General features: G+C 55.6%; 1 long non-coding RNA gene across 1 annotated transcript; it reads right to left on the bottom strand.

Annotated features, from left to right (window-relative positions):
• Positions 1–807: 807 nt before the first annotated feature.
• Positions 808–6,570, bottom strand: LOC129400160 (uncharacterized). Its single transcript, XR_008627494.1, has 3 exons — positions 6,426–6,570; positions 3,333–3,544; positions 808–2,934 (listed from the first exon to the last, which is right to left on the bottom strand). It is a non-coding gene; the product is annotated as an uncharacterized LOC129400160 (long non-coding RNA).
• Positions 6,571–7,721: the final 1,151 nt, after the last annotated feature.

Here is a 7,721-nt window from a genome sequence, read left to right on the forward strand (position 1 = left end):
AGCTGACAGGGCAGGGGCTGGGCTGGAGCCTCAAAGTTTCACACGCTTCTTGCCTCCTCAGAGGGCTGAGCTGGTCCTGAAACCAATGTGTAGGGGAGGCTCGGGCCGAGCAAGGGCCCTTGGGAGGATTGGCCCAGGCCCGGCTCCACTGCCCATGACTCCTGGGCTCACCAGGCTCCTTCTGGCTGTCCTAGAGCTCAGGGATCAAGACTTCCATCTCGGGGCTTCTTTCCCCTCTCTCTCGGGCCTGAAGATCCTCTCTCTCTGTCTCTCTGTCTCTGTCTCTCTCTTTGGCTTTTTGGGTCACACCCAGTGATGCTCATGGGTTACTCCTGGCTTATGCACTCAGGAATCCCTCCTGGCAGTGCTCAGGGGACCATATGGGATGCTGGGGATCGAACCTGGGTCGGCCATGTGCAGGGCAAACGCCCTCCCTGTTGTGCTTTCGCTCCGGCCCTGGGAAATTCTCTTCTTGATCAAACTCTAGTCAAGTTCTGGCCCACTGTCCTCTCAGCCCCGGCTAGGTCCAGTTTTAACTAGAACACTGGGGATGTTTGCCAAACCGGGACTATGGCACTATGGACTGGAAAAACAGAGTCCCTTGAACCCTCTGACCCACCTCTCACGGGTTGTTTTGGTTGGAGCACCCCCAACCCCACTCTCACCCTGTTCACCTTCGCTGTCTGCTGGGTGTCCTCGCCCTGTCCCCACCGCCAGCGAGTGCCTGGTCACCCTTGCCAGACTGGGCAAGGGCACAGCTAGGTTGGCTCAGCCACTTAACCCCACGTCCCCTGATGGTTGCTCTTCGTCATATTTTCCATCCCCTCACTGCCTGCCCCCTTCACCCCAACCTTTGCACCCCCACTTCTCCTTGTTGGGAGTTGAAGCCAACCTCTCGTGCAACGTCTCAATGCAGTGGTCCCATCAGCCCCTGTCTCAGCCTCCCCTCAGTGAGGTCAGCGAACTTTCTGCACACACCTCCTAATGATTTATTCCTTAACCCTCTGCTTACCAGAACCCCTTCACTCTTCCTTTCCGCCCTTCACCCAAATTGTGGGATTGTCAGAACCCAGATTCTGGTCTTGGTGCAATGTTAAGACCTTGAAATCCATTCCCCGCACTCTCCCCCACCCTCTTTCTGTCATTTAGGACTCTGAAAATCACCAGGAGAGAGAGCATGACGCCACGAAAAATCCCTTGTCCCCATACCATGCTGAGCTTTCATTTTGCTTCTTTTTCTTAGTAGCTTGAAGATCCGGGACAAAAAGAGTTCAAAGCTCTCTGAGGCTCAGAAATGTCATCTATTTTTCAGAAAATCAGGATTACTGGGCCGGGGAGCTAGTTCAGAGAGCTTTGCCTGCAGGAGGCCTGGGCTTGATCCCCAGCACCACGTGATCCCCCCAAGCCTCTCCAAGATGCACAGAGCTGGGAGGAGCCCCGGAGCAGGGCCAGCTGTGGCCTCCAAACAAACTACAAGTCAAATTTAGCAAAAGATTAAATGAAATCACCGAGAGGAACATCTGTGATTTGGAAAGGCCTCCATACACGGCATCAATGCTCCTAACTTTTGCAAACCCCTTCCTCTTCTTTCCAGCAGAGATTCAGCTCCCAGTCTGCCGCCCCGAGCCACACGGGCTTGGTCAGGTGTCTGTGGACAGGCCAGCGGCCATCCGCGTTCAGGGGAGGTGGTCATAGGCCGAATATTGTCTTCCTCCCCAGAACCCTAAAGCCTGTGCTCCCGTCATGAGTTAAAACACACGGCCCAAAAGATGTGTCCAAGTCTTGCTACCGTGAGCAGAAACATCCCTGGAAACAGGGTCTTTGCAGAGCCAATCAAGGATCGCATCCATCCTGCACTTAGGGTGGGCCCTAAGTAGAGCCCCTCTGAGAAAGGAGGGTCCTGGGTGCACACAGGCAGGAGGCATATGGAAACGGAGGCAGGGATGGTGGGACGGGCCACGTGCCAAGGAAGGCCAGGAGCCACGGACGCTGGGAGAGGCTGGTGAGATTCTCCCCCTAGGGCCCCGGAGTTGCTCTCAGCCTCTAAACTGGGGCCGGGGGTCTCAGCATCCACAGGAATCATGGGGCCAGCCTGGCAGAGGCCCCAGCAGCCCCCCGGCCCCGGGATCAGCCCTGCTCGGGGTGATCTGACCAGGAGCAGCAGCCCGGCTCGGCCTTGTTCTCTCACTGCCCACACCCCCAATAGGAAGATGGCCCCACCCCAAATATTTCTCCTGTATGGGGTCACAGAGTGGGGCAGGGATGTACAAACAGTTCTTTCCTGCTGGCACTTAGGGGCCGCTGGATGGCCAGGATCCTCCCTCCCGTGTGTGTGTGTGTGTGTGTGTGTGTGTGTGTGTGTGTGTGTATGTGTGTGTATGTGTGTGTGTGTATGTGCATGTGTGTGTATGTGTGTGTGTATGTGCATGTGTACACACCTGGGTACGTGTGCATGCGTGTGTCAAACTCTGCCCCAGGTGCTGTCTACCCTGGGTGCAGGAGCCAGGATTTAGGGTCCTGAGGAGGAACAGTCCTCACGGTCTGACCGTCCACAGACACAGTCACCAGGCTTTACTCATACCCCAGAGACACCTCCTCTGCCTCCTCGGGGCTCCCCACCCCCAGTGTACAGGGCCGTGGGTCTCTCCAGGAGGTAAACTCTGGACTTTGGCTTTCCCAGGAAGACTGAGCCCTCTAACTCAGTTATTTCTGTCCTGAGATCCACATGAGAGCCCACAGTCTCTGTCACCGTTTTGCAGACTTGAGACCTGAAAGTCAAGAGTTCTCTCGAAAGGGCCAGTTGGGGGCCCTTCCAGACTCTGGGGCCTTGGCCGCTGGTGCTCCAGGCAGGTCCTCAAGCCCAGCTGCTGATTCAGTCGGGAGCCGATGGCTTCCCCTTCCTGTTCAGGCTCCTGTTGTTTTCCTTGTTTGGGTCTGCCAGGAACGAAAACAAGTCATTTTCTCATAAAAGGAACAATTAGCAGAGCCCGGATTCCAGAGAAATTGGGGTCAGTGCATTGCTGCAGAACTTCAAAGTCAAAGTCGCTAGAGGCTTTCTCAGGGGCCAGAGCACCGGGAGTGTGGGGAAACCCAGGGCCCAGGGCAAGGCGCGTCAGCACAGCTGCTAGCCCAGGTTTGAGACCGGAAGCAGCAGGAAGATCACAGAAACGCAAGCTGGGCACGAGGGATCTAAACTAATCCAGCGAGATCGTGGCCAGGTCGCCCCCATGGGTGTCCTCCTGGCTCGAGACAAACGCTCCGTGTACAGCAGTGCAAACTGGTGCCCTAATGCATTGTGTTTTGGTGTCCCCAGACGTGTACATGTCACTTACGGGGGTACTTGCCAGAGGGTCACGCCGGCACACAGGGCATCTCGCACAAACTGCCAGGCTTCGGAGGGCCGTGCCAGCCTGTCAAAACTCCAGGCGTTAAATGGCGCTGATCAGGCAAGCTCTCACTAATCCAGCTTTGGAAACAGAGGAGTGTGCAACATCACGACTTCTGAATCGGCAAGTTTTCTCTTCGCTCGGCTAGAGCCATGAGCCTGTGACAAAGAGCGACAGTTGATGGCGAATGCCTGGCTCGCTCCTTCCGACCACTGAGAGCACGGCCAGGCTGCAGAGGCAGGGCTGAGCTGGCAGGGAGGAGGCCTTGAAATAGGTCCCAGGTCTTGGGGTTGGGGACAGGATGGGGGTGCAGTGCTGGGTCACCCTGATTTCTCGGTACCCTCCTAGCAAACCGTGCCTCCCCCTCTGCTGATTCCGGGTTTAGGGGTTTGAGGGAGCCAGGGAAGATTGCCAACCCAATCCTGCTCCTGGGTGGTGCAGCTGCCATCTGGTTGGGAAGGAGGCTGGCATGGGTTCGAGGCTGGCATGGGTTCGAGTCCTAGCTCTGGGACCCTGAGAAAGTTACAGGCTCCGGTATCCCTGTACCTTATCTCCCCAAGGGGGTTACAATGTGACTTGCTTTTATTTACTTATTTGGAGGGGGGTGTTGGGTCACACCTGGCAGTTCTCAGGGGCTATTGCTGGCCCTGTGCTCAGGAGTGACCCTCGGTGAAATTTGCAGGACTTTATGTGTTGATGGAATGAACGTGGGTCGGTTGCATGCGAGGCAAGAATCTCACTGCCTGTTCTGTCTCTTCGGTTCTATTTGTATAGGGGGTCACCCCCAGCGGAGCTTGGGGCTACCTGGGCCCACTCCCTGCCATGCAGACTGATGGTTTAGCCTGCAGGAAACCTTGAACCAGTGGTGGTCAGGTGCCACCAGGGTCACCCCAGCCATTCTTGGGGGGGCCATGCAGTGCCGGGAATTGAACTCAGGGCCTCTCCTTGCTAGCTCCAAACTGTACTCCCTGGACTGCCTTCCCGGCGCCCTGTCTGGGTTTTGGACTGGGCTGAAGGAGGAGGCGGCAGGGGCAGGGCCGGGGTTGTTATTGCTGGCACAGCAGGAGCCATTCCTGCTTCCCGGCTCATTCCTGTGTGAGAATGTCTGGATGCCTAAGGAAGGGGCCGAGGCTCCCTCCCTTGCTCCCTCCCGAATTCATATTGTTGGGAGTTTGTTTTGGCTTCTCTAGAACTTTCAAAACAATGGGTCTGGGAGGGGGGGGCTTGGTTCTGCAGCCCTCCTTACCCCCATGGGCGCCTTTGCCGAGCTGGAGCCGTAACTGCATTCCAAGGGTGAGGAGCCTGGCCAGGCAGCATGCGGGCCTGCTGAGGGGGGGGTCAGGAAGCCTGCTGGGGGGGGGTGTCAGGAAGTCTGCTGGGGGGGGGAAGTGGGCATGGGGTGGGGGAGGGGACAACCCTCACGTGAGGACTTGTCCAGAACACTGGGGCTTATTCCAAGTCACCTCTGACAACCCTTCCTCCTCGCCCATTTCTGATACCTCCAATGCAGTAAGACCCCCACAAGGTCTCTTACCACCCACCGGATGCGTTCCTCTGCCCAGCCAGCCCCTTGTCACCTTCACAGGTATTTGAGCTCCATGTCCAGCATCTTAGCAGCCTCACTGCCACACAGACACAGGGCACTGGTTAGGGGTGGGGAGGTGTGGGGAGGAGGGGGACAGTGGGGGGGTAGACCCTCAAGGCCTTCCCCACCCCGTGGAGCCAGAGAGGTAATACAATGAGTAAGGCACTGGTCTTGCACACCGCTCAGTTGGGTTCACTCCCGGGCATCCCATATGGTCCCCTGAGCCCGCCCGGAGTGGTGCCTAATTGCAGAGCCAGGAGGAAACTCTGAGCACCTCCCGCTGTGGCACCAAAACTTAAAAGCAAAAAACAAAACAAAATAAAGAGTGAAGAAAGACCTGCCTCCTCCCCCATCTGCTGTCTCGGCCTGTGGCTCTAAGTTCTCCCTTAGAACTGCACCTGGCCTCTTCCACTTGGGGTCTGTACCTGACCCTTTTGGATCCTCCTTGCTACCCCCTCCCTCAGGCCCACAGAGGCTGGCGGCTGAATCTAGATGCATGGGGCTGTTAGAATTAATTCAATGAATCAAGGAGGGGCCGCTCCCTAAGAGATAAACTGTATGAAGAGACCCCCAGAAGTTCCCGAGGGACTGCTTGTGGTGTCGGGGGGGGGGGGGGGAAAGGGGTCCAAATTCCATCCCACCTTCCTCTATATCTGGCTTCTCTCCCTTTTGGGGTGGAGGGAAAATCCCTCCTCTCCCTCAGGTTCATTTTGGACAGGAAAAATAATTAAATGAACACCAGACTGATTAGTAGGGGGTGCCTCCAATTCAATGGTGTGCATTACAGAGAATCTACATGAAAGCGAGGATGCCCATCAAATTTTACCAACTGAACTTAGAAAGGGGCCCGCCAGGGGCAGGTGCAGGGGTTGTGGATATGGGAGGGAGCCTGGGAACATTGGTGGAGAATGTTGGCCCCAGTGGAGGGATTGGTGCTGCAGTATAGTATACCTAAGGCTCAGAGAGGAATCACTTTGTAAATCATGGTACTTTAATTTAAAATTTATATGAAAGAAAAGAAATGAGGATTCCCAAGCCAGAGGGGGCAAAACGGGGGCTTCTCTCCTGGGCTAAGGGCCGGGCCGGGCTCTGGGCCTTCGCAAAGTGAGGAAGAACAAATGCTCCTGCGTGAAGTGTCAGCCTTCTCTGGGCCATAAGTCTTCTCTGGAAGAAGGGCTACTTGTAGTTGGAAATGCTAATTCTGGTAATAACCTCAATTTTCATTCTTTTAGGGAATTTTTATTCTTTTAGGGAGTTAAGAGAACGGTCAAGTTTTCTTCTGAGCCTATTGAGCCTTGATTAACATAAACTCAAAATTGGACTGGAACGATAGCACAGTGGGTAGGACATTTGCCTTGCATGCGGCCGACCTGGGTTTGATTCCTCCGTCCCTCTCTGAGAGCCAGCAAGCTACCAAGAGTGTCCCACCCGCATGACAGAGACTGGCAAGCTACCTGTGGCGTATTCGATATGCCAAAAACAGTAACGGGGCTGGAGCAATAGTACAGCGGGTAGGGTGTTTGCCTTGCATGCGGCCGACCTGGGTTCGATTCCCAGCATCCCATATGGTTCTCTGAGCACCGCCGGGGTAATTCCTCAGTGCAGAGCCAGGAGTAACCCCTGTGTATTGCCGGGTGTGACCCAAAAAGCAAAAACAAACAAACAAACAACAACAGAAAAAAAAAACAGTAACAAGTCTCACAATGCAGACGTTACCGGTGCCCGCTTGAGCAAATTGATGCACAACGGGACAGCAGTGCGTCAGTGCTACAGCCTCGTGCTACAGGGGGCATGAGGAGAAAGCTTTTCTGAGCATCTTGAGTGTGTGTGTGTGTGTGTGTGTGTGTGTGTGTGTGTGTGAGTGTGTGTGTGTGTGTGTGTGTGCGCGCGCGCACGCGTGTGGTGTTTGTGGGGCTCTTCACTTTCAGTCTTTGCTCATGTTCCCTCCACCTGAATCCTTCCCATTCTCCCTCTTCTTCTAGCCTCAGAGAATCTTCTGGAGAGCCACCTCTTCCAAGAAGCCTTCCCAGCTCAGCCCCCACAACCCTAGGCTGTGCTTTCTCTTCTTCTCTGCTTTCTCTGCTTTCCTGTCCGGGACCTCCTGAGATAAGATGATCCTAGAGCCAGACAGGATTGCTCAGGCAGGTGAGACCTTCTGACTGGGTGGCCTTCTCTCCCACATAGTGTTCTGACGAGCTGAGCCATCCCGGGGGCTGATGGCGCCTCCTGTTCCAGCAACTTTGCGGAAGGGAAGCCCAGAATGGGGGCCTCGGGGTGAGGCCAGGCCACACCGCACCATCCCGTAGAAATGGCAACCTATCCCGTTGGGCCTCATCTACACGGCTTCTGGGAAGCAGAAAGTTCCCGCAGAGGGACCGTGCAGGCTGAGTTTCGGTTCTGGTTCTGTAGGTGGTGGTGGCTTTCGAAGAAACCAAATCACCTAGTCACTTCCTTCTTTTGTCCAGTGGGAGACAGATGACGGGGGACAGAATTCCCACTGATGGATCTTTTCCCAGGGGGACGTCAAGAATGGGTGTTGCCCAGGAATTCCCTGAATCAGTCTGTTGGGGATTTACAGTCACCGGACAGCCCCTTGCCCTGGCTCTAGCTCCAGATATAGCAGAGGCAGAGGAAGGCCCGGCCCGGGCCCACCAGCCAGCACTGCCGCCAGAGACTGCCACGTCCAGCAGCCACACTGACCTAGGCTATGCTCGAGGGTCTGACCGGTCTCCCACACACAGTAGCTGTTC

The sequence above is a fragment of the Sorex araneus genome, chromosome X (assembly GCF_027595985.1).
Source record: "Sorex araneus isolate mSorAra2 chromosome X, mSorAra2.pri, whole genome shotgun sequence".
Classification (NCBI taxonomy): Eukaryota; Metazoa; Chordata; class Mammalia; order Eulipotyphla; family Soricidae; genus Sorex; species Sorex araneus.